The following is a 27,587-nucleotide window of genomic DNA, read 5'->3' as shown; positions in this document are numbered from 1 at the left end:
AGAGCACTGGAAACCCAAAGACCAACTGGCCGGTGCATATTTGCCTGTTTTTGGGCCATTTTCAGGCTGTTTTGGAGGTTTTTTCAAGCCTCTTTCTGGGCTGTTTTCAGGCAGTTTTTGCCCCCCCAAATGGCCTGGAAATGGCCCAGAAAAGTCCTGTTTTGGGGACATTTTTGGGGCTGTTTTTAGGCCATTTTCCAGTGCTCCAGTGCCCGCGAAGACCAGCTGGCCGAAAACCAGAACAGCAGCTGGCAACGGCATGCATGCCCACAGAGAGGACTCTGTGCGCCACTTCTGGCACACATGCCATTGGTTCGCCATCACAGCTTTAGAGGTTGGATTCTTCTTGTTTCAAACTTCTTGGGAAATATGTAAGAGAACCTAGACCAGTGTTTCTCAACCTTGGAGACTTGAAGTCCTGTGGACTTCAAGTCTCCAAGGTTGAGAAACACTGACCTAGACAGTTATCTATGCCAGTTTTTCTACACTGCAACATCTCAAACAGAGCTTCCACAGATAATTGGGTTCTGGTGCTGCTGACTTATCTTTTCCAAATTGTATTCTTCCTTATCCCATGGTGAAACTTGCTTTTGAAACCGAGAGGCAGATATGGTGATGCAGTTGGACAAGCCCAGTTCAAAGAATTGGGGCTCCACACAGGATGTGGCAAAACGCTGAAGTAGCATGATGCGGCTAAAGTTGCCTTGAAAGCTCAGCCAAAAAGAAGTAATTAAAAGAGCCAGATATATTTAGCCTGGAGAAGAGAAGACTTGGGACACAGACATGTCATCAACATTTCTACTCCCGACTCTTGAAAAATCAGCATGAAACAAAAGTCATTACAGTCATGATTGCCTTCACAGTTGCTGACCTCAAAATGTAGAGGTTAAATGCTGTCTTGAGACAAAGGAGAAACCCTGCCAGTGGAAGATTGAAAGCGGAATAAAGTGAATGGTTGTTAATTGAAAATGCTCTTCTGCCAAGAGTTTAATGCTATCTATATCTTAGTGGGAAGATTCTCCATTCAACAGAGTGAGGCTTACATTGGGCCCCCATGAATTCAAAAAAGCACACTTCTAAATAAGCTTTTACAGTAGATTTATATCAGTGTTTCTCAACCTTGGTAACTTGAAGATGTCCGGACTTCAATGCTGCGAATGCTGGCTGGGGAATTCTGGGAGTTGAAGTCCGGATATCTTCAAGTTGCCAAGGTTGAGAAACACTGATTTATATTCTATCTTCCATGATGATGATGATGATAATAATCCATCAAAACTATGCAATTATGAATGAAACATGTAACAGTGATGCCCATTGTCATTGGGGCATTTGGTACCATGTTCAAGAATTTTATAAAATACATCAAGAAATTGCAGCTTTCTGCAATAACACCAGCGGAACTGCAAAAAGCTGCTCTACTCGGAACACTGTACATTTTAAGAAGGTACTTGGTTGATGCCTAGGATGCTGGCAGCAACTTGTATCAACCATCAGAGCCAGTCAACGGTATTTGTGATGCATTTTTGAATGTTCAGTTGACTCAGTTACATGTTTAATGAATAAAGTATATAATAATAATAGTAAAATGGCTTATCAATGTTACAATTAAAATTGTATGTGTAATAGAAGACAAGGAATATAAAAACAAATTGTATTAAAAGGGCAACTATCCAAGATCTGAGAATAGCAATGGCAATAGCAGTTAGACTTATATACTGCTTCATAGGGCTTTCAGCCCTCTCTAAGCAGTTTACAGAGTCAGCATATCACCCCCACAGTCTGGGTCCTCATTTCACCCACCTCGGAAGGATGGAAGGCTGAGTCAACCCTGAGCCGGTGAGATTAGAACCGCTGAACTGCAGATAACAGTCAGCTGAAGTGGCCTGCAGTACTGCACCCTAACCACTGCGCCACCTCGGCTCTTAGAGGTGCTATTCAAGAAGCCAGTGATAGAACCAGAGGTGGGTTGCTCCCAGTTCGGCTTGGATCGGGTGAACTGGTAGTACTGGGGGTGGAAGGCTCTGCCTACCTGCCCAGATGATTCTGTACATGTACAAAAGCTTCTATGCATGTTCAGAAGCATCACAGGCGCACATGAACCGATAGTAAAAAAAATGGAAACCCACCACTGGATAGAATCACACCCTCAAAACCATAAAAACTATTCAAATGTGTACTCTATGTTTTTGCCCCAGATGGCGTTCAAGGTGGTGAACAATAAAAAAGGATAAACAAGGAGTTTATTTTAAAATGTAAAAACAAATACATTAAAAATATAGTAGCTCATGTATGAATAATATCCAGTCAGGTAAAACATACTTCAGGAAAAAAAATGAGATTAAAAATGGATGTGAATGCAGATGTATTTTTCATGGACATTCATAGCATTTCTAGTGGTGTCCAAAAATGAAAGGAAACAGAAGAGCAAAAGTAGTAGGTGGATCCTTGGAAGAAGAGCAAAGATAACCTTTGTGAGGAGTTTTCAGAAGGTATAAAAGTCAGACTGGATACCTTGTTCTTAAAATCCATTCATTTTTTTAAATGTACCTTCCTTTCTAGGATTGGAATATTAAACTGAATTTAGTTTCATTTACCATAATATAGAGGAAGCTGATAGGCTGGGTACCATACACAAACACTTGAGGAGAGTAAGAAACAAAAGTCACAGAACTAATAATTTTAAACTGAGTACAGAAACAATTGGATAGTCAGTGAAGAAGGTATAAGTCCGTGATGGTGAGCCTATGGCATGCGTGCCAGAGGTGGCAAACAGAGCCTTCTCTGTTGGCACGTGTGCCTTCGCCAGCTGCTCTTCTGGTTTCTGGTCAGCTGGGCTACACAGGCACCAGAGCTCTGGAAAACTGCCCCCCCAAAACTGCCTGAAAACGGCCTGAAAAATGCCCCCAAAGCAGGCATACACACCAGCCAGCTTCAGGTTTCTGGTGCGTGGACCTGCACATGTCTTCCAATTTGGGCACTTGGTGCCAAAAAGGTTTGCTATAATTGGTATAAGATGTCCAAATATTTTCCAAACTCCCAACTCAAGTTTAACCCTTGTGGCTGTGCTCTGTATTACTGAAATTTCCAGGCTATCAATAAAAGAAAATATTTGTAACTCAAGAGTTGAAGTGCTCTCTGAACTAAATTATTTTCTTGTAGACATTCATTACCCAACTAGAAAACATCATCAGGGCTTGAAGCAACTGTAAACAAAATGCAAACCCCACTCTCTTCTAACATTGATGATGTTACCTAGTTGGATAATAAAATGTCTGCAAGAAAACAACCAACCCGAGAGAGCACCAAAGACCCCACATTTCCAGATTAATATAAAACATAACAAGAGATACAGACTCTTCTAGGGGACAGAGTTTGTAACAGCTTAATTTCTCAATATCAGGCAGAGTGGAAAGAGACTAGAACAGTGATAGATAATGTGATATATATTTTTTTGCATGGTAACATCATCCAAATTCTCTACCAGTCTCTTCAAAATAGTTTTCCCCTCTTCAGAAATTTATTTTATTAGACCAACTAAATAATTAAGAGAATAACTAAACTGTGATTGTATTCTTATTATCTCCATTAAAATACGAACAAAAAACTGCAATAGCACAATCAGATCATCACTTGATTAACTATTTATAATGGCTCTTCAATGTTAAGAATTTTCATCTTTTTGGATTGTCTTTTGTACTTATTTTAGTATTGGAGCATGGCCAACACTTAAGAAACTGGCAGTAGCTACCAGTACAAGACCATTTGTAATAGGGAAAAGTGAACAGAAACTACATTGAGGTGTGTGCATGTATTCATGACTAAATGTTATTTATTAATTAAACAAATTTATATAGCTATTTTACTCATACAGAGGTGACTCTGGGAGTCTTATAACATACACCATCACACATACAGTAAATGATCGTGAAGAGTTCTGCGCAATAGCATATATATCATAGTGATAACTGATTTTCGTACACCACCTTTATAATTTTATAAACATTAATGTTATCAGTAGAAGAGAATGTATGTAGCTCAGCATTGAACTGTGAAGTTGTTGGTTGTTCTCTGAGCTTGATTGTTTTCTTGCAGAGATTTCATTATCCAATTAGGTAGCATCATTAGACCATAAATGACCATAGTCTCAGGTCCTAAGAGTCTCTTTAGAATCAGGTCTCCTAAGGATGTGACAGAGGGCACCTTCTGGTTTCATATATGGACTTTTCCAAGTCTAACTTTAGATTTGACAGAATAGCAATAGCAATAGCACTTATATACCCCTTGGGATTCAAACATTTTTACTACCGGTTCTTTGGGCATGGCTTGGTGGGCGTGGCTTGGTGGGCATGGCAGAGATGGATACTGTAAAATCTCCATTTTCTCCCGATCAGCTGGGACTTGGGAGGCAGAGAATAGATGGGGGCTGGGGCTAGTCAGAGATGGTATTTACTGCTTCTCTGAATTATTCAAAATTTCTGTTGCCAGTTCTCCAGAACTGGTACAGCCCTCTCTAAGTGGTTTACTGAATCAGCATATTGCCCTCAACAATCTGGGTCCTCATTTTACCCAACTTGGAAGGATGGAAAGCTGAGCCAACCTTGAGCCTGGTGAGATCTGGCAACCACAACTTATCATGATCCTCAATATGTCATACAATAGCATTCTTTTATTTATTTACAGGATTTATAGGGCTGCCTATTTCATACAACTGGGAGGGTCGGAGTGGAGGGAAATAGCCAAAGCTAAGAAGTAGGTTCAAATTTTTGTATCTGGAGTAACAGTCACATTCAGGGATTACTCTCCTTGGGGAAACCATGAAGATTAATTTGAAGTTCATTAAGTTAGTAGACAGTACTAGACTCTTCTTGCTGGTGTCTGGATATACTGTCCACAAGTCCACAGACTGAAATAGTAGCTGGTGTGAAAGTCAGGTTAGAGTCTTTTGAGACAGTTCCTCAAAAATTTTAAGTCACGTTTATCAAAATTGTAAAGTCACATTTATCTATAGATAATTTTAAAGGGAATCAATAGATTTAGGGTCAACTATTTGGGATGGTGCTGATGTCTCAGTGAAGGAGAAATTTACTGCTATCAGTTACTGTTTTTTCTATGGAAAATAACCCAAAAGGAATAATGTATGTATTTTTACTGGAATTTGAAATACATCCCCTCTCTCTCTCTCTCTCTCTCTCTCTCTCTCTCTCTCTCTCTCTCTCTCTCTCTCTCTCTCTCTCTCTCTCTCTCTCTCTCTCTCTCTCTCTCTCTCTCCCTCCCTCCCTCCCTCCCTCCCTCTCTCCCTCCCTCTCTCCCTCCCTCTCGATCCGCCCTCTCTCCCCTTATCCCTCTCTTTATCACACACTCTCTCTTTCTCTCTCCCTCTCCTCCTTTTTCTTTCTCCCTTCTTCCCCCTCTTTCTCTCTCCCCCTCCTTCTTCCCCTCTTTCTCTCTCTCTCCCTCCTTCCTCCCTCTCTCTTTCTCTATCCCTCCCTCTCTCTTTCTCCCTCTCCTTCCCTCCCTCTCCTTCCCTTCGTCCCCCCCCTCTCTCTGATTTTTAGACTATCTTGATGCCTTTGTTAGAGAGGATGTTCTGGTCATTACCTAAATGACTCAGGACAAAACCCCAAGTTGCATAAAAATAAAGTATGTTTAAGAAAGGCAATGCGGGACAGAAAAAGAAAATAGTACAATAAATCAAAATATTCTATGATAAAATGTTGAGAAAAAGTATTTAGTGCCACTTTTACTATACATAAATATGAAACATGAGGTGGCTTTATTATAAGATGACATTTAAAGTTTTGTTTTATAACAATGACAGAAAAAAACAAAAAAACTGATAGATCAGGCTAAAGATCTAACTAGCCAGATTATCCTCACGAGTAGGAATATTTACTAACAGCCATTTCTGTCTTTAATTATTGTAGCGTTCTTTCAAAGCCATCTACACACTGTGCTACAATTTATGGTAGCAAACCTCATGTTTTAGCTGTGAAGGCTTTGATGACCTATTTATTTTTCTGTCTTAAATCTTTCACCATTATGCTCCATTAGATAACCCCAATTTTAGTTTTAGAAGACATGGAGAAAAATGTACCTAGTATTATCTCCATGCTGTCTGATTCATTAATAACAATCATGTCCCATTTTGCTCACTTTCTTTTCTATCAAATTCAGAAAAACTAACTCAAATATCATAACCTTTCTTTCAAGGGCACCCAGCATATCTGCTGATTGATTCTGCAACGTTTTTTTTTAAAGAATAACTCCATATGTATCCAGCCACTGTCTTGGCTGAAGGCTCTCATTTGTCTTTATAGAGTCTCACAATAAAGAAGCACGCGCTGAACCCAACACATCTTTTCAGTGTGGAACTGCAATTGACAAAACGTTTGAATGATTGAGAGAAATGTTAGCTAATCATGAAGAGAGTTTGGGGGTTTTGGAATCTGTTTTAAACACTAATAAATAAAGTAATTTTTCTTAGTAATGTTGCTAGTTGTGCTATATGTTAATGGTGAATGCCTATGCTGTTTTGCAGAGAAACCCCAATTACCGGTAATATGCCAGGTTTTTTTTTTATTACTTGTATAGTCTTTATGAAGCTGAAGAATCAATCCTAAATTGTGGTGATATTTGTACTGTGTAGATCCCCAGTAAGTGTTGGGGGAATGTCCTGAGGAATTCTGCGTTTATACAGCTTTCCTCAACTGTGAACTTTAATAGCAGTTTGACTACAATTCCCAGAATTTCTAGACTACATTTTAGGAGTGATAATTCCAATACTTCTAGAAACTAGAAGGCTGAAGATGCCAGCTTTAAGAATCATGGATGGATGCGATTTCTCCGCGGGTCGCCCATGAGGCCAATGATGAAGGAAGACTCGGACACAGGTCTTTCTCGGGATAAGACGACCCAGAACAGAGTCCTCTTTTATTGAGCATACACAAAGAAAGGATGGAGTTGCAAGGTCTATGTGGACCAATCATGGTTGTACAAGTCCATGGTATATGGTAACTCATTTACTACCATGTCGACCTCTGAACCTAGAGAATGCCCATAGTCAGCAAATAAATCTTTTGCTAGCATGCAAACTTTTGACCCCTACTTAATACTACAGAGTCAGCAGGTGGTAACCTCTGCCCTACTTAGTGCTGAGAGTTAACAGTTTGTGACTTCTGCCCTACTTAATGCTTCAGAGTCAGCAGTTTGTATTACTGACCTTATGGTGAATGATTACTGCTGATCTGCATAGTGTTTCAGCATATCTATGCATGCCTATACTTATGCTACAACAGATGGATTAATTAATAAGGCACACCAATAATAAATATTAACCCTGGGAGGGATATGTCCTGCCAACCCACAGAATACAGATCTCGAACTTGAGATTACTCTCTGGCTTATTAAACTCTACTCCTAGCCTCCATTTCTGGGTGTAGTAATGCCGGAAGGAATCAGGTAGTTCAGAGAAGGGTCCAGCAGATAATTCGTGACATCTTGGTATTTCAAAAACTATTGCTTTCCCTCCTTAGATCTGTCCTTTTCTGCTGTGATGATCATGCCAGTGCTGTTATAAAAGGAACAAAAGATCAAAAGAAGGAGTGGTCCTTCTACAGCATTTATGGTTTCCACCATCAGTGGTTAGACCTGGTTCCAATGATGAAACAAAACTGTTTGCATATCATATAGCCTGTGGCTTTTAGGATGCTCTCTTAGGGACCAGAACTTAAATAGTTATTTGTGTATTAATTAAAATATTATTAGGGAATCTTGTAGGGTACAATCTCTGCTCAAGGCAGTTCACAGGTAAAACAAGGTACTTAATATTAATAACATTGACAGCACACACATACACAATCTGCTGAATATTAAAGTAACAAAGTTAATAAAACTATTGAAGTTGCAACAATCTTTTTAAATGTGTAGAAAGCTCAGTGAACTTTTGAAGCCATCAAAAATCATCACTATTAAATTTGTTTGCGGTTTGAGGTGACTCTGAAAATAGAAGAGTGCTGAATGCCTGCAACAATAGGACTTCACAAACTGCTATTTTTTTCATTTTTCATTTTTTATGGTTGATTGAATGATTTAGTAATTGTTAGAAATGTGTTCTGGGTTTCCTACCTCAGGTGCTAGAAAATTTGCAGCTAATTCCAGTGCAATTTATAAATAAACTTGCACCAATTTAAAGTGCGTCTCAACTGCCCCCCTTTCAAAGTAACAGAGACCTGACAATTCACCATCATTGTCCTAGTTAATGTCTTTTAAACGTCTTTTTAAAGACTGGCTGTGATATCTCTCTGCATATTTACATCTTTTGTCACATTAGTTCAATTTATGTTAAATAAGGAAATATAGTGACCTACTTAGAAGAATGTAAAGGCTATGAGAACCCATTATATGAGCTTGAGAACATTTAGAAGAAAAAATAGGGAGTTATATGGATATTATAAAGTTATAAACACCACTGTCTTATATCTCACTGTTAATGATGTGTGTATATGTGAGAGAAAGTTGGTATACTCTGATATCTTTGTGAAGATAGGGAAAGGGTTCCACCACAGAAGAAGACTCACCATATTCAGGACAGTAGGAAGACTTAATCCTAATTGGAATTATAGGAAGGAGTTGACTTTGGAGCTATGGAATTTGAAATTGGTCAATTCTCTAAGATTTGTCTGAGCTTGTCCATTAACTATACCATCATAAAATTGGTGCAGCCATTTTCTTCCTCTACATTGTTAATTGGCAAAACCACATCTCTACATTCTAGTCTGCCTGGCAAGACTGGGAATAAATGAATTGCCATCACAACAACTTCATTTATACTCCTTAGGTCAGTTGTATCATGAACAACCAGATCCAGATATGAAGAGTGGAGAGTTCAATTAGCTATTATCTATAGGCTCAAGCCTATAGATAGCAATGCTTTTCAAATTGAGGTTTCTACCTGGGTAAGATCAGATAAGGTTCAACAACATTCAGGTGTGTGTGTGTGTGTGTGTGTGTGTGAGAGAGAGAGAGAGAGAGAGAGAGATTGTGTCTTCTGATACCCACATAGGGATACCAGACTAATTCCTGGTTTGACTCCTCCCCCTGACCTGCCCAGTTTCTCCCATTGATTGTTCCAGGAAAGATACTTCATCATTTTTGTTGGTCCAAATGGTAAATTTATTTTAAATACTGTGATTATTGGCAGTCCAAGGCAGTCTATGTGTCCACTGCTGTCTCCTTGAAATGGCAGAAGGTTTCCTGGTCTCAAATCGAATAGTTGTTTTTAATTGCACCTCTATTCATTAAATGCATGAACAAATTATGATTCTTCAGAGCTGTGAAAAGCATGCCCTCTGTTATTGGTACCTCCCTACCCACTATCTGTTTTGATGTAATAGAAGCTTTAGCTACCGGTCAAAAATAATTCTGTACCTCAAAATCTGAAAAAAAAACATTCTTCTGGACGTCTGTCAATTCAGCTATGGACTTTGTAATTTTAGCTAAAATAAAACTGATCAAGCCCTTGACAGCCAAATGATAGGGTGCATCTACAAAGGTGCATACTAAATGGTACTGTTATTCACATTGGATAACAGCTTTTGGGAGGTTATTATATCAGCTTTCTATCCATGTGTACAAGCAGGGCAGCTTTCTGATAGATTGTAGTGGAAATAAATTGGGTCAAAAATAGGTCAGTGGATTAACCTGAAAAGCTCTGAAGTTATGAAATTGGTTATTCGGATCCCACTTCTCTGCTCTTTTTCTCTCTCACACACATCTTGGGCGAGGACTATTGTCATGCAGTCCTATAACTTTATAAAATCCTATTGAACTAAGTAGGGCTAACTGCTACACAGGGAGGTCCAAAGCTTCATCCTTGAAGAACAATTCAACAAGAGTGAAACTGTAGGCTTAATGTAGCAAATAGCAGAGGTGAGCTGCACTTTCTTTAACAAAAGGTTTGCTGGTTGTGAGTGCACGGGCTTGCGCTTCATTCACACCAGTGGTGGGATTCAATTTTTTTTACTACCGGTTCTGTGGGTGTGACTTGATGGACGTGGCAGGGGAAGGATACTGCAAAATCTCCATTCCCTCCCAACTCCAGGGGAAGGTTACTGCAAAATCCCCATCTCCTCCTGATCAGCTGGGACTCGGGAGGCAGAGAATAAATGAGGCGGGGCCAGTCAGAGATGGTATTTACCAGTTCTCTGAACTACTCAAAATTTCTGCTACCAGTTCTCCAGAACTGGTCAGAACCTGCTGAATACCACCTCTGGTTCACATGTGCCCCTTTGGGAGAGAAACAGAGCTTCAAACAGGCTCCTAATCAACTCAGGCAGCTCCGGTGAGAACAGCAGGGGTGGCGCAGAATGCAGCTGAGAGAGCCAACGAGCCAGAAAGTAAATTATAAATGGATAGCATAGAACATGGCAGGCCAAGCCAACGATCAGAGCTAAGGGTTTGCCTGAATCCTTGCGACCATGCAGCAGCCCACTACTGGTAATTAGTAGTAAGTAGTAGTAACACTACTTCCAATGCTTTCATTGGATCATCACGGCAGAGTTGATAGAAACAGAGTGTCAGATCCTTTTGGATCTTTGGCCTGCCACACTTTCTATTATTCTACTATGCCTTTTCTATTGTGGTAAAATGGGAGGGGGAATTGTACAGAGTTAGATCCTATGTAGCCCAAACAAAATTCCTTTCTAGAAAGCCAAAGTTATCCTTTGTCTCTTCACCTCTGAACCTGACCGGAACTGGATGGGTGGAACTGCTAGCATGGCAGTGGAAGATTGGACCATGTGATGGGCTGTTGGGTGCAGAACAAGTTCGTGAACTTTCAATTGGGTGGGGAAAACCGGGAAGCTTTCAGATTTGGGTTCTTCCAAATGTGCCAACATGGATCTCTTAATAAATTGGAACTTTGAGCAATACTTTTCCTTGGACTCTGATTTAATTTTGGATGCTATTTGGAACCCTGACACAAGGTCAATTTTTTTTTTGAATGGGAGAGAAACTATTTTTGGTTCATGGCTAACATATTTTCTTCCTATTGTAGATAATCAACGGATGTGTCAGAGGGGTTTGTGTACTATGGATCTAAATCTTTTCTCATGCCTCACCATTTCTGCATGTAAAAAGGGGGTTCCTCAAGACTTATAGAAACTATGGGGCTGTAAGCTGAGTGAACTGGTACAGATGTCTGTGAACATCAAAGTGTCTAAATTCAGAAACAAATACCTAATTATGACTTATAGTCACATGAACAACTATGCCTTTAGATATGGCTTTCCCTACTCAGTGATATGCCTTCTTTTCTTCCCAAAATGTTCCTTATTTGCCATTAACACTTTATTGTTTAAAATATTGGCATCATGCCTTATAACTATAAATGAAATAACAAGCTAGACGGAAAAAAAACCACCTGGACGCAAAGCAATGCTAAAGCAAAAACCCATCTTGATAAAAATAAGTGAGTTTAAAATATGTAAAATATTAAAAGCATTTGAATACCTGACTGAAACAATACATTTATCATGGCCACTAAGACTAGCATCAAGTGTTCTTCACTCTACAAGTTGTGTTCTGTAGCTAGAACATCATTACCTCAAAATCCCTCTTCTCTCAGTAATAAGTTCTGATGCAAAGACAGTTTGGAGTAGGGCAAATACAATTTCTTATTATGCAGTGTCAGAAACAATGATTTACAAGTGGGGATGAGCAAACTGGCACCATCCAGATACAAGATTCAGAATTGTTAATACCAGAATAAAAATGGAAATGATTTTAGGGGATTATGGATTCTTGGATTTGGATTTTAACCATTCTTCATAACAACCTTCTCAATTCCGTGGATCCACCATTAAGACCCACATGAAGGATATCTTCTATGAGTCATTGGATCTTTTGTTCTATCAACACAAAAGTGGATATTGCCTGGTAAATCTTTAAAAAGCAGGATATTTTGGAGTTTGGAAAGATGGGAAGTAGGGAAGGAGTTCTATCAGCACAAAAAACAGCCTTATTCTAAATGCTGTTTGTTTGCCTGTTTTTATTTTGCAAGCATCTCAGTTCATTTTCAAACCAAGAATGAGGAGGGGATGATTGGGTTGATTTTCAGTTACTAATTTTTACTGCAGGAGATGATTGATAATAAAGTTTGGCAGCAGCATGACAAGAAAATAAAACAAAAACAAAAAAAAAGTACTGAATGGGAGAATAGACCAGAGACAAAAGAAGAATTTATTAAAGAAGCTATAATGATTTCTACAAAGAACACAAAGTTCTGGTCCATAATTTATTTATTTATTTTAGAAAATTTATATTGCCACCTACTGGCCCATGGTGACGCAAGGCGGCTTACAAAATATAAAAACAGCATATAAAAACAAAACTACTCAAAGAAAATAATAAAAATAATAAATTAATAAAATAGCCCTCACCAGTGGTGTGTTCCGGCTGCTGCTACTGCCGTTCGCTCAGGAATGTGCTGCATGCGCTTGCACTTGATGCGCACTACATGCACATGCACGGTACTTAAAAATGCTTCTGCGCATGCGCATAAGCCAAAAACAAGATGGCGGCAAGAGAACCAGGGCAGGGGCGTGGTAGGCCTGGGTCGCTACCGGTTCCAGCAACCCGAGCAGCCAAGCTACTATTTGGATGAACAGGTCCGAACCAGTAAGAATCCCCTCTGGCCCTCATCTACCCCTGGCGACAACATATATTTGTACAAACAATTTAGTAGGCTCCATCCTGCTCTGGGTAATCTAATCAACTAGTGGTCAAGAAGAAATTAAAAAGGATCTTAGACATGATGTCCATTGGCCAGTCCAGGGGTGGGTTCCTGCCAGTTCTAACCTCTTCTATAGAAGAAGTTCCACAAATCTACTGTGCTGTGTAGAACCGGTTCCAGCTCTCTCCCGCCACCCATCCGCACAACATCAAGATGAAGAGCGAGAGGAGGAATTCTGGGAGTTGAAGTCCATAAGTCTTAAAGCTGTCAAGTTTGAACATCCCTGGGTTTTTTTCCCTAAAGGGTTAGGGGTGCAAGGGACTTGTAACTTGACAGCTTTAAGACTTGAGTCCTTCAAATGCCAGAGTTTCTGAGCCAATATTTTAGTTGCTAAGCAATAGTATTGTTAAGTGAGTTTCACCACATTTTACAAGTTGGCCAAACTCACCCAGTGACATAGCCGGTAAGTCACTCCCACAAAGCAGGCCACACCTACAGAAGAGGTTCTAAAATTTTTTGAAATCCACCACTGGCACAGGCCAATTGTTTCTCAGGAATACGTCCAGGTTCTGCAAACAATATACATATGCACTCCTTTGTCATTCACTCTCTGCAACAAAACATGTGGGAATGTTGATGTAGAAACTAATAATAATAGAATAGCACTGTTCATCTTTCTCAATAAGGTTAAGGAAAAATTCCATTAATTGTATCCTTTTTAAAAAAGTAGTTTAATTGAATAAAGTTTATAGGTTTATAACAGTTAGAAATTGTTTTCATAATTTACAAAACCAACTATAATCAAAGAAATTGGAATGAGAAAGAGATAAGACATAAAGATCCAAATCTCCCAAAAAAGCAACAAATGAAATTAAAAAAAAATCTTATCATAAATTTAGCACACAGGGATCTCTTTTTTATTTGATTACTTGACACTACCATATGTCTGATTGTCTGCAGACAAGGATATTTTTATCTAGATGCAGATATGTCATACAGATGCAGATAGAATGCCCAAATTACAAATATTGGCCTAAGAGAATTATTTTTAAAAATATATTATTATTATTGTTGTTGTTGTTGTTATTGATGTTACTCTCCTTTGTTGGTATACTTAGACCATTAGTTGCTTTCTCTTCGATTCCTATTAATTCTGCTGTAGTGAAAAATTTGTGGCTTAGAATTACACATCGTTGGTCCATTAGCCTTTGTTCACTGATATCACAATCCATGTGGTTCACCTTCCAAATCTGATAAATTCGTTTTTGAAATCCACGTTTTGCTGGCTCAGACTGTAAGCTTTCATAATAGAGATGTTTTCTTCCCTAGTCCAGATTTTTTGCTTTTTCACTTTTTCTTCCAGTAGCTTGTCAGCTCCATGCCCTGGTTGCTTAGCAGAGGGAGCTGAGCCCTGTAGCTCATTTTGCGCAGAATGCCCAGGAGCCATAGCATCCAATGGAACCCTTGTTAATCCGGGTGAGGGTTCAGCCGGAATAAATTTCATTTTTTCATATTCACCATATTTGAATGGGTTGTGGAGCAAATTTTGTCTGGCCCTTCACTTGAGACCTGTTTGATATGGTTGCACCTGTTCAGCATAGCCCTTAGGATCATTAGAGTGCGCAAGCCCCTCTACCACAACAAAGTAAAGCTCCTCGGTTGTTGTTGTTGTTGTTGTTAGTATTATTTAAGTTATACATTTATACTGTATGTGAACAGAGTTGGTTCTGGGTTCCATCTTTGCCGAGGCAGCGCGCAGGACTGAAGGGTTCCCCCCGTGCGCGTGCGCACTCTTCCCCCACTCCCTGATTCCCCACACCATCTGCTGGGTCGGCCCCAGACACCGACAGACACAGCAGCAGGGACCTCCCCGGGCTTGCTTTGCTGAAAATGGGGCGACTGGCGCTAGCTACCATCAGTTGCCCAGTGCTCAACAAAACAAGTCTGGGGAGGTCATTTGCGGGTGGCCAGTTCTATCCGCACCTTAGAGGGGACATTCCCAGAAGTTAATTACTTCCGGGTTCACCGACCAACTGGTTTGCAAGGACTGGTAAGGACCGGTAGGAACCCACCCCTGCTTGGATTGTACCATCTTGGGCCAAACAAGGGCTCTGTAGATTCAAAGGGGCACTTTGCTTATATAACATCTCTTTGAGGCATCTCCAATAAGCAAAGTGGGACTTCTGTTGAGTTATCGAGACATGTGGCAAAGCATAGCTTTTCTGCTCTATCCAAAAGCCATTATTTGCAAGGAGGATCTATTAACTTTGATGCTTCATTGAAATGCAAGAATAAGAGGTCCTTCGTGATGCAGGTTGGCATGTTGTCTACAATCTGCATATCAATATATCAGTCTACCTTTTGAAGAAGAAGCAACAGGGCAATTGCTGCAATTCCCATGCACAGCAAAGTTACAAACCAAAGTCTATTTAAATCATCAGATGAATCTCCATCCCCCACCACCAATGGCAGCAAAACTAATCAGTTATAAAATATTGGCAAGACATTATTTCAGATTTCATCTCCATTACTGGGCTTTTGATTTTAATTGACAGAACCCAATGGAGAAAGCACTTACATTTGTTGTGACCCGCCAGCGGCCAGCAGATCTGGCAGCAGAGGTGGACAGTGAGGAGATTGTTGAGGAGCATGGGCCAGTCCTGGAGGCTGGGGAAGGCTTGTATGAGGGCTCTCTGTCGGAGGCAGAGACGGGGCCAAGGCTGTCTGGCAGTGATCAGGTGCCTACAGAGCTAGACAGCAGTGAGGCAGAGGAACACTAGAACCTGTTCCAATGGTGGGTTATGGGGCATACTGGTGCCTGCCAGGAGCACTGGGTACTGTTCCGGTACAGTGCTCCGGAGGGCTTACCCACCCGCCCGCGCTCCTTACCAGTATTTGAGCTCTTCAGGGCTTCTGCCACGGAGTGTATGGTGCCTGCACGACATTCTGCCGAGCAGCTGGAGCATCATGGAGGCACCACAGAGTGTCACAGGTGGTAAGTATGCATGTGCGTGCTACACACTTTCATGTGGTGGACGCCAGGGCTATTGTACTGTACCAGTTGCAAGAGGATCCAGTGTGCACATATGCAGAGCTGCCAAAAGAAAAGAACAACTCAGAAATCAGAGTAGACTTGGGAGGAAAGTCAGAGATGGAAGGTGATTGGCCCCTCCCATAGGAAATAAAAGAGGAGCGAAAGGGGAATGGGCTTTTACAGGAAACAATTCGTTCGTTCAGATTCCTTTCAGGAGTGTGAAGATCTGTCCATGAATCTCAGAGACTCTGTACCCAGTCCTTCCTTGCACAGCACCTCATTTGGAAAATATTTACATGGCAGCTTTCCAAGATAGATAAGGTCTGTGGTCACAAATATTCCTTTGAAAGACTGTTTGCCAGGCCTTACTGAGTGTGAATGAGAGGAATTCACATTTGTTTAATAAAAGCGGTTTTGTCGGGACCAAGACGCTGGCTCATGCTTTTTGGGGAAGCCTAGGTCAGAACAACATTACCATACGATGCTATGAGAAGAAAGGAAGAATAGGCAAATGAACATACTGACATCATACTTTTCACTGACTTCATTTTGCACACCACTACTGTGTTACCAAGTCTGTTGGTAAGCTATTCTAGTCACGTTGTAATAAAAATAAAAAACCTATTTGTGCACTTCCATTTCCTATGTTCTATTCCCTGAAGATTTCACAAGACATTTTGTAACCGCCTTATCTACCTGACTGGACTTTTCTTGAGGCAAAAATAAATAATTTAATATGTGTTTCCCTCCACTTCTAGAGTCACCACCAGTTTACTCAAAAATTGACATTATTATTTCTCTCTGCCACCATTTCTCTATGCAAAAGGTTCACTAAATTTATCTGCTTGCAATTTGGTACAGATATTCTCCACTATGTAGAATTCATTTTTTGCAGAAAATTCCATTACTTTCTACTATTAGAACATAAAGGTCTAGGAGGAGGATCCAACGTCGCTATGATATGGACGTGTGGCCTTGATGCTCCGAGACTTCAGCCGATACTTTTGCCGCTGGGTGGTCCAATCGGACCTAAACAATCCTGAAGAGATGGTGAATAGGAAGAATACATCTTGCTGACCTCAGAGACATTGCAAAGTCCTTGATCGATGCAAGAGAAGCTTTTCAAGCCGGTGACAAAAAATGCAGCCAAGGCTGATGAAGGTGACTCCAAAACAGAAGCATACGGAAAGAAAAAGTGTTTCCAGCTGGTAAGGAACTTCTACTGTTTTAAAAAGAGACTGCCTATAAAAAACTTAAAATTAATTTAAATTGGAGAACAGAAGAATCAAGTGGCGGAATTAAATTTGGAATAGTTTTGGACAGTGGTTATCTTACTATTTAAATGCTATCTTCATGGATGAAATGTATGCAAGCCTTTTAAAATGAATGGATTAAGTTTTTTTCTTTCATTTTTTTTCCTTTTATTATTCTCTGTAACCTATAGACTAAAATTTTCCTCTTTCATTACTGTGGGTGTTCTCCTAACCCATTTAAAATTTGGACTCCTTTTTCTAATTTGAAATACAAAAAAGATACAAAAAGAAATAAGGAAATTTGCAACATTTGCACTGCTACTCGGAGACTGGAAGGTTTGTGTATTGGAAATAGAACATTTTTTTTCTTCACTGATTGTTTTGGCTTGGCACTACAAGGTCTCACTGCTTTGTTATAGAGAGTGATAAGAAGGGAAGCATACAGATGTCCCTTTGAAGTATATCTTTAACCAGAGAAAAGTGAAAATAAAACGTTTTGTGAATCTATGCTTAATTTTATTAACCTTCCAAGCTAGAGCAGCTGTGTTTGTTAGCTGGAGATAATTGCACAATTTCAACAGCAGAAAGAAACCTTAAGCTTGCAAAAGATATTTTCAGAAATACAGAAATTATCAAATACATGTGAGAGGATAGAGAAGAAACTGGAAGATTTAGAGCATCTAACAGCAAAATATGATGAAGAAGTTGAGGATGTTTATCAAATGGAAAACATGGTGGTTAAAATCCAAAAAATCAAAGTGGACAATGAATATAAAGAGATTAAATTTGCTGATATGGTGATTGGTTTGTCTCTGAAAATGGAAAGATTGGAATACTGAAAGAGGAATTAAATGGAGGGGAAATCTTTCCCAGATGACAATATACAGAAGAAAAACCCAAAGAATCTATGGATTTAAAGAGAGAAATTTTATTAGCAATAGCATTGATAACACTACCAACAATCAAAGATAAGTTGACTAAGGAAACAGAAGAAGGGCATCAAGATTATATGAGAGATCTTATAAGCAAGGAGTTGCTAAGAGGAGTCCATACAAAGTTGATCAAGGAGATGATTAGAGGACTGGCACCACAAATGGCAGAAGATATGAGACTGTTTTGCTATTGGAAAGATACAAGTTGATAGATGGAAGAATATAATTTAAAACTAGTTAAACTTAGTGAAATTTATTGACAATAGATATAGTTTAAATAAATAATTGATAATGTTATTAATGTATACAATGTGTAGTGTTATGATGAGTATAATTTGTGTGTGTGTGTGTGTGTGTGTATCCCACAAAATTATTACCATATTTTGCAGACTATAAGATGCACCAGAGTATAAGACGCACCATGAATTTGAAGAGGTAAATTAAAAAAATTTTTTTTTGCACTCTGCAGGCCTCCCAAACCCTCTGCACACCTCATTTTTTGCAAAAAAGGAGGCATACAGAGCTTTGGGAGGGTTGTAGAGTGCTCCTGAGGGCTGGGGAGAGGGGGAAACGAGCAAAAGCAGCCCTCCCCAGCCCTCAGGACCTCTTTGCAAGCCTCCCAAACCCTCTGCATGTCCATTTTTGCGAAGGGGGCGGGGTTTCAGTAGGCCAAAAATGCTGTATTCAGTGTATAAGATGCACCCAGATTTTCACCCTCTTTTTGAGGAAAAAAGGTCCATTTTATACTCCGAAAAATATGGTAATTTATTTAAAAAAACTCATGTGGGCATCTATATTGACTTTGGGTGACAAACAAAATAATCATTGAAATAAATGAAAAAATAACACATACCAGTAAAATAAATTAAAATAATTAAATTATGAAGATACGTTATATTTCAGCAATTGGAAACTGCTCATCCTGGCCCAATACCTGGGGAAAAATCCAGTTATTAACTGTCTATCTAAAGGCCAAAAGTATCAGTGCCAGTTATATATTGGGATGGAAAGATTCTTCTAAAGGGTAGGGTTCTCTGCCTGGTTGCTGTATGGGCGTGGCCATGTAGTGTGTGGCCTACTCAGCCTCCTCAGGGTGGAGGGAGGCATTTTCCCAGGCTCTGGAGGCCCTCTGGAATCCAGAAATGGCCTCATTTCCGGACTTCCGGAACTTCCAGTAGGCATATTTTTCGCCCGCTCAGAGCCTCCGTGCAGGTCTTGTACTTAGCTGACATGATGAATGGGCCATGTGGAGACTCCTGGGAGGGGTGGGTGGGCCAGCTGGTCCTTGCAGCAACCAGTTCACTGAACCAGATACAAATTAGCATCTGGTATGAACTGGCTGAATCCCACCTCCGGTGTACTGTATGGCTGATTTTGAAAGAAATAAGCTATATAAGGCTTCATAAGTCATTCAATCAAGAATCAATGTGGCGCTGACTGACAATCTTGCTAAACAAAGCTTTTGAACATACTGGAGTTTACATTAAACTTCTTTTGTTCCATCCAGACTACTACAGCTTCCAGATATTTGGACAAAGCTTCCATGGCAGTAGGGATATGAGTGGCAACATACAACTGAATATCTATACCTGATGATACCATGTCCTGAATCAACAGGTATCTGATCCTCTTTTGGTAGCTGCTGGGAAATGCCAAGTCAGGCAGGAAGGAGGATTCAAGTGGGGATCTAGCCTTGAATTGTTGTGCAGCTGCAAGAGAGCCAAGAATGTCCCTCCCCCCAAGCTCTGTAGAACCTTACCTATCTGTTCCCAAGGGAAAGCAGGCAGACTGGGGAGATTCCTGTATTATAGGTAAAATGCAATAAAATAGTTAGCTTGGACTATACAGATGTGGATCTGGATATTTATGCCTGACAATAGCTTCATATAGATTTGAAAAATATAGAGAAATTTAACAGGAACAGAAGGTAAGCACCTTCCAATTCATTTCCCAGGTTCTAATTGTGACTGAAATAGGTCCATATAATTTGCTTCCTTTAGGGCCTTCTGTACCTGAATTCTTACCACTTCCTCAATAACATTCCTTGTTTTTATCTGGATGATAACTCTCAAGTATTTCAAGGATTCAAGGAATCACTGAAAGAGGAAGAATACCACTGCCTCTTTAAAGAGCAAGCAGTGCCCGCTTTCACAATAATGTGTTACCAATATTTCAGATCTAGCCAATTGCAGCTACAGTATATCTGTGGTGTCCCTGGTGCTTTCTGAGCTTGGTTATTTTTATATTTCATTAGCAAACTATTTAACACCATCAGTGCTAGTAGAGAGTAAGATTTCCTCTCATTTTATATTCTAGTGGCCTGTCAATATTGGTGCAAGTGACCTTGATGGTTCCTTGATTGGGCTGTTGTTTACTGTTAGCTTGTTCGTTAGAAAAAGTAGAAGACTAGTAGAGTGCATCCATGAACACCAATTAACAATCAGAAGATATGATGAAAGTGCCTAAATTTCACAACACATAGACAGACTTAACAGTAGTTTCAACTGGGAAACTGTGATCATCCTGGATAAAGCCAGGTCCAGAAATACTAGAGAATTCCTGGAAATCTGGCACCCAGACAAATCAGCCATCAACAGGCACATAGAGATAAACCACATCTACATGTCATTCTGAAGAGACAATCAAAAAGTCAAAAAGGAACAAAAAGACCAAACACCTCCTCATCAGCAATAAGCAACCAGATGAGCAGACATCAAAATAATCATTAGGCCAATAATCAAGAAATAAACAACATCCCAATCAAGGAACTGTCAAATAAGCTAACAATAAACAACCAAGTTCAGAGAGCATCAAGGACCCCACAGTTCAGCCCTGATCTACAAATATTTTTTTCTGTCTGTACCTCTATATGCCCTCTGAAGGAGCCAGGTGGCAAAAGTAATTCTAGATATTAGCCTGTCCACTTCATCAGAGTTTATAAGCTCAAACGAATCCCAGAAAAGTGGCATTTAAGTTATGATGCCAGACCCTATCCAGGAAGAGTCAGGAATTTGGCAATGCTGATCAACTTTGCCAGCAAATTGCTATCAAAATAGTCATGAGCAGGAGATTTCCCTCCTCATTCTTGATAAAACTTGACAACTGTAAGCAAAGCTCATATTCATGCTCAGTCATATTCATATTTCATTTTTCTTCACCAGCTCTCAAGGTTTTGCTTTGGTTGATTCATCTCTTGAAATCCCTGGGCAAATGAAGGAGTCAGTTGGGATTGGTAAAAGGGAGATTGCTCAGAAACAATCACATTAAAACTCCAGATTGCCTCCTTTAACCAGTAGCTAGCAAGGCAGTGTTCTTACCAAATTACTTGGAAATTTCTGAAGTATCACTGAATATTCACCTAGCACATTTAGATTTTTATTTGTAAATATGTAAAAATTGCCCTGATTCTTATTTCTAAAGAATGTGTAATCCAAAAAGAATTATTGGCTTTAAATCTACTACACATATGCACATAAACAATCAGTTGTTCCACACACTAAACTTGACAAGTTTGGGCATTGAATAAAATCCACAAGACATATTTTAATAGAGATAAATGCAAGACCCTACAATTGGGGAGGAAAATTAATCATTAGATTTATATTCACTTTTTATTTTGTTGAACTCTAGACAATATATGCAATGATCTTGCCTTATCTTTTTCTCATACTAGCCCTTTGAGGTGGATTGGTCTGAGAGCAAAGTACTGGTCACCAGCCAGATTTCATGCTAAAATGAAGACTTCAGTTTAAACCCCAAATTTAATCTTTCCTATCCTTTCTTTTCCTCCCCTTTCTCCTTTCTTTCCTCTCCTGCTTTTGGTGTGTCATCCTGGGTATCTTTAGTTGTTATCTTACCAGATCTTTTGGGGTCTAATTCAGGGAATGTTGCTATTAGGCTGAACAAGCAATTAAAGAGTCTTGATAAATTTCAGTTCTGCCACCTGCTAAGTTTTTACAATAGTCCTGGAAGGTGTAGAGATGCAATCTAACAGGTCCTTCTCCAAGTGAGACCTGGGCTCTTAACTGCAATTTTTAATATCCAATAAACACTCTGCAGAAACAACCTGTAGCCCTTTGAGCATTCATCCATTAAAATTGCTTCACCTTGGTGGCTGTAGTGGAGATCTGTTTATGTATGTATGTGTAACTTGTTTTGTCAAGTTACTTTGCATTTATTTCTTTATAATGATGAAATGACTGGCACATTATTGCTGCAAATCCCATCAGTTAAAGAAATTGAACTGGTGGCATTTGGGCAGGGCTTGACGTCGCAACAACATGACATGCAATGGGGCTCTAGGGTTGCTGTCAATATCTCTGTTCATGGACAGTCCTTTTGGACCTAAACTGTTCTGAAGGAACAGTGATAGAGAAGACCATGTCCTGCTGATCTCAGGGGCATCGTAAAGCCCCTGATTGATCCAGAAGAAAACTCTTTTTGGCAGCTACAAGAGAAGCAGCCAAAATGGCTGCAGAAGGTTGGGACAAGCCTCTGAAACAGAAGCAGTACAGGAGTGGTGTCGAAATGGTGAGAAAAAGTTTTATTACTAGAGAAGGAAAAACCCAAAAGAATTGGAATTTAAAATAAAATTGAAGACAGAAGAAAATAAGTGGTGAATTAGCCCTGGTCTAAGACTCTCGTGTTATCTTTTTTTACCTTAACTTTGTTTGTTTTCTATGGATGGACTTTTTACAAATGCCTCTTACCATTAAGTTGGACTGGTTTCTTTTTTTCCTTCTTCCTCTATACTTTTTCCATTTTTTTGTATTCGTGGATTAAAAGCTTCTTCTCTCGTAAGGCTTGGATGGAGCGTAATTTTTAAATGTTTTTTTTTTTACCTCTCTCGGAACTTGGTGTTTACAGAGAGAGGCGGAAACGGATGGAAAAGAGATAACACTTCCATATACTGGTTAGAGGCTTGGCAATATCTGATAAAGCTATAAGCTTTGTTTATTGAAAGGCTCAGTGGAAAACATTTTGTTTCTATAGGTGTTCCTTTGAAGGTAAGAGAAAGCTTTGATTTGAAAAACTTCACTGCATTTTTTTGACCTAAAAAGTCTCAGAAGTTTTGGCAGTGTTTATAACCTGGAAAATTGCACAACATGAAGAAGAAAAGGCACTAACTTAAGAATTTTCTTAGAAATTCAAAAAGTTTTAATAATTACAGAGAGAATTGAAAAGAGACTTGAAATTATAGATGAAGAAAGGAGACAAAATTTGGCAGAAATAATGAGAGTAATCTCGGCATAACAAATGATAACAAAAGTTAAGCTGATAAAAAGAGCAGATAGAGGGTTTCAAATTCTTATAAGACATGCAATGAACAACAAGTTCTTAAGAGAAGTCCACATAAGACTTATCAAGAAAACACTTAGAATACAGACTTTACAAATGGCAAGAGATATTGGACTACAATATCTCTGGAAGGATATAGGATGATGAAATGAAATGTCACAATAAATTTTAATTAAATGTAGCCAAATTTTAAGTGTTATGTAATAATAGCTATAGTCAAATAAATGATTAATAATGATAACAAAGCATTTATATACAAAGCATTTTTATAAAAGATAAACAATTTTATATAGAATAGAATATAAAGATGTAATATTGGATGATTTCAGGATGATGTAATAAAATGTCATAATATAAATTTACTTTAAATTTAATATGCCTTATGTTGAAAGGATGTAATAATAGCTAGGCTTAATGGATGTTTAATAATCATATTAATTTGTATACAAGCATATTAGATTGATGATACTAATAATGGGGAAAAACATGGAGTTAAAAATTATTAGACATATCAATGCTAAAATGATAGAATGACTTAGAATAGGAGGAAGCATAATAACAATGTCTATAAAGATATCTTGATGTTCAATATGTGAATTTTGATAAAATTCAAATGATGACTATGGAAAGGACACAGAAAGACCTTGTAACCAATTGACACACTGTGTGTAGTTGAAGAGGCTTTTATGTTATATGTGCTGTGTGTTTGTGTTTGTCTGAAAATAAAAAAATTTTTTAAAAAAGAAATTGAACTGGTGGGATTTAGGAAGAGGGGCTTTTTTTTGCTTTTTCTTCATCCGTTTGAACATCTTACCCCCAGAGATGAGGCTTTCCAGAAAAGTGTTAAATTAGGAGTGTTAAGCGTGCTTCTAGTTTTCTAGAAGAATCTTAAGATCTGGTTGTCATTGTTCCAACTAATGAACTCAGGGAAGTCAGGACTCTTATATTTTGCTCATGTTCAAGAGATCCTTTATTGAGTACATCATATCAGCACTTAGAAAGGTGAAGCTAGCTCTAAATTATTCCCATGCTTAAAGGTAAAGTTAAAGGTTCCCCCACACATTCATGCTAGTTATTTCCAGCTCTAGGGATAGTGCTCATCTCCGTTTCTAAGCCAAAGAGCTAGCGCTGTCCGAAGATGTCTCTCTGGTCATGTGGCTGGCATGACTCTCAATGCCGAAGGTGCACAAAGCGCTGTTACCTTCCCACCAAAGGTGGTCCCTATTTTACTATTTGCATTTTTTATGTGCTTTCAAACTGCTGGGTTGGCAGAAGCTGGGACAAATAATGGGAGCTCACCCCATTATGCGGTGCTAGGGATTGAACTGCTAAACTTCTGACTGATCAACAAGCTCAGTGTCTTAGCCACTGAGCCACCACGTCCTATTCCTGAGCTTAGGGAGAGTTAAAAAAATGAGACTTCCCCATCCCCCTTTGCCTCTCAGGCCATATGGGCCAATCAATCCAGATATAGGTTCCCACTCCACTTCAACAGGTGCCCATTGACATAATCTTGGTTCTCATATTGGCTGGTAGATCTTATGGCTAGCCAGCTGAGGCACCACATTCCTGAGTTCCCTCCCATGCTCTTCCCTCCCCCTTGAATGGCAGCCAAGAAACGAAGCAGAAATAAGTATGGCTTCGGACAAAGTTGTTTTCCAGGTTGACACTGGCTCTGCCGATTAGCATGAGGAGGGATGTCTAAGATGTGTTACACACCCCTGAGAATGGCTGATGATCTGAGGGCATTCCATCCACCTCATTAACTTTTTAGTCTTGTGATTTTTAAAAAAAATTTGGTGTTTAATTTTAACTTGTACATTTTAACCTTGTTTTTATTTTTGTTTTTAGCTGGGTTTTTAGTCATGTTTTTATATTATCTTTTGTATATCACCCTACATCCCTACATGTAAGGGAGAAGAGAAATGTAGAAATTTGATAGATAAATTAAAGTACAATTTAAGGAGACACTGCAAATAACGTACACATTCAAATTAGATATAAACATGAAACATACAGTATTAAACAGTATTCTGAACCACAGACAAATTCCTTAGCAAAGTCCTTAGCAATTCTGTCTATTAGGAAATATTGTGAAAATGCTGGTCCTACCTTAATAATCCCAATAGTTTGGATGCAGGCTAGTTGTAGAATTTCATTATTAATAAAGAGCTATTAGACTCTCAAAGACATGACCTGAGCCCTGAGATGGGATTGTGCCCTGTCTAGAGAATGACTTGCCATTCAGAAATATGTACTGCTTTATAATTTGGGGGCAACAAGGGGGTAATGGTCCCTGATTTTACTTTGGGAGCTGTACATTTAACTTCCGTGTGAGTAACCTACTTTCCCTATCCACTCTTTTCCAGGTTGCATTTTCCAGATGAGAACACCTATGATGCTTTCAACAAGGAGTTTGGGGACATCAACAAAACCTTTCAGAACTGATGCTACTTCTTTAAATTCTCTCAATATTCTATAGAGGTCTAGGCTGGTCAAAAAAGCATGGAACACATATGAACATCTCACAAGCCCATACAGAATCAAATAAAGTGCCCATTTTTTTCTCGTTTCAACTTTTGTTTCCCTTACTTTGCTAGCATGCTCTATCATCTAAGCCAGATTTCTTTCCCTACGACACTCTCACCTTATTACATCTGGAAGTTTTTGGCAAGCTGGCTAGGATACCAGCCCTGTGCTGGGAAGCTCTTGGTGCCAGAAGGAAACTCCTTTTGTAACAATTCAAATCCATATTTGGCAACATCAGGACTGAAGTATAGATGCGAATAGATGACCTTTAGACAAGCCTTTTGCCTTCTTCTTCCCGCTTTTCCTGGGGCTATGCCACAATAACAAATTATAAATCCCTCTTTCCTTGAAGAACAAAATGTTGTATACACAAACATGGAAGGCAGATCTTACATTGTAATATCACATATTAAAAAGAGCCGAGGTAGCGCAGTGGTTAAATGCAGCACTGCAGGCTACTTCAGCTGACTGCAGATCTGCAGTTTGGCTGTTCAAATCTCACCGGCTCAGGGTTGACTCAGCCTTCCATCCTTCCGAGGTGGGTAAAATGAGGACCCAGATTGTTGTTGGGGGCAATATGCTGACTCTGTAAACCGCTTAGAGAGAGCTGAAAGCCCTATGAAGCGGTATATAAGTCTAACTGCTATTGCTATTGCTATTACATTGCATTGCTTAGTTATGTTGGTATTATCATGGCTAGTCCTCTACCCTTCATCTTTGCTCATCAAACATTTCTTAGATTATATATTCAAGGCAGCCAATTTTTTCAGCTATGTGGAATTGCAAAAATTGTCTTTATTGCTTTGTGAGATCCTGAAACTAAGAAGACTGCCTAATGACTTGTCTCTTTAATTAAAAAAAAGTAAAGATGCTGAATAACTAGCACATTTTGCAAGCAAATTAGAAAAGCAATGAAGCATTAGGGGGATGTAGAGATTAAAGGCGACATCATGTTGCTTGCCTTGATGACCATGTCTTGTTGCCGTTCTTTCCTTTTACTGAATGTGGGAAAAACTTCTGCAGGGTAAGGAATCTAGGCTCCTTCATTCTTCTCTGATATCTGCATTTGTTACTAGCCCCTGTTGAAGAAAGACCCAGAAAAGCAAAATAGATTTAACCAGCATTGCTGCATTATGCAAGAGGGAAATGCAGAATAATAGGTGAGATCCAACCATCCCATTTCACAGCATAAATGAGAAGTTCTTTATATTATGCTGAGATAGAAAGGCTGTCAAAGATTGTTCAGGAGAGTTGCTTTCACAGAGATACTTAGCTCTTTACTTCAGACAAAAAACAATCACCAGGAAAAGTGCACATATCCACGAAACAACTTAAAAACCAGAATAGCCTACAATTGTCCTTTTAGTCTTTTTAGTAGCTTACAGTTGGTTTGGTTTGGTTTGGTTTAATTTATTTGTATGCCGCCCTTTTCCCTGAAGGGATTCAGGGCGGCTCACAACTTAAAAAGGGAGGGGGAAAATACAAACAAAGTAACAAGAACACAAAAAACCATACATAGTTAAAAAAACACAACAATCATACCATTCGAAATGGGGCAGCGAGTTGGGAACATTGCAAACAATATGTGGGGCCTTGAGAAAAAGGGGATGGTTGTCAGAAAAAAAATCTAAATTTGATTTATTTCCATTTAATTTAAATTAATAAAATATAATTTATTTATATAATTTATTTATATTTCATATTTCTAAGCCACGCATTTCCCTCAAAGAGGAGCTCTGTGTGGTATATAATACAATGTAACAAATACATAAAATAATATAAAAGTTGACCTTAAAATTAAATTAGGATTA

The 27,587-nt window shown here is 39.1% G+C and overlaps 1 long non-coding RNA gene across 2 annotated transcripts in view; it reads left to right on the top strand.

Moving 5' to 3' along the window:
* The window catches only part of LOC148045321 (uncharacterized), a 35,673-nt gene extending 9,850 nt beyond the window's left edge, over window positions 1-25,823 (top strand). For both annotated transcript variants that reach the window (XR_015696560.1, XR_015696559.1), the window contains exon 2: window positions 25,617-25,823. This is a non-coding gene — a long non-coding RNA (uncharacterized LOC148045321). The remainder of the gene's footprint in view (window positions 1-25,616) is intronic.
* The last annotated feature ends 1,764 nt before the right edge of the window (window positions 25,824-27,587 follow it).

Source organism: Thamnophis sirtalis, unplaced genomic scaffold (genome assembly GCF_051295495.1).
Source record: "Thamnophis sirtalis isolate CommonGarterSnake01/CBP01778 unplaced genomic scaffold, rThaSir2_p1.2 scaffold_5, whole genome shotgun sequence".
NCBI classification, from domain to species: domain Eukaryota; kingdom Metazoa; phylum Chordata; class Lepidosauria; order Squamata; family Natricidae; genus Thamnophis; species Thamnophis sirtalis.
Note: the sequence above shows the minus strand (reverse complement) of the source record. Positions and strands in the feature narration are given on the sequence as shown.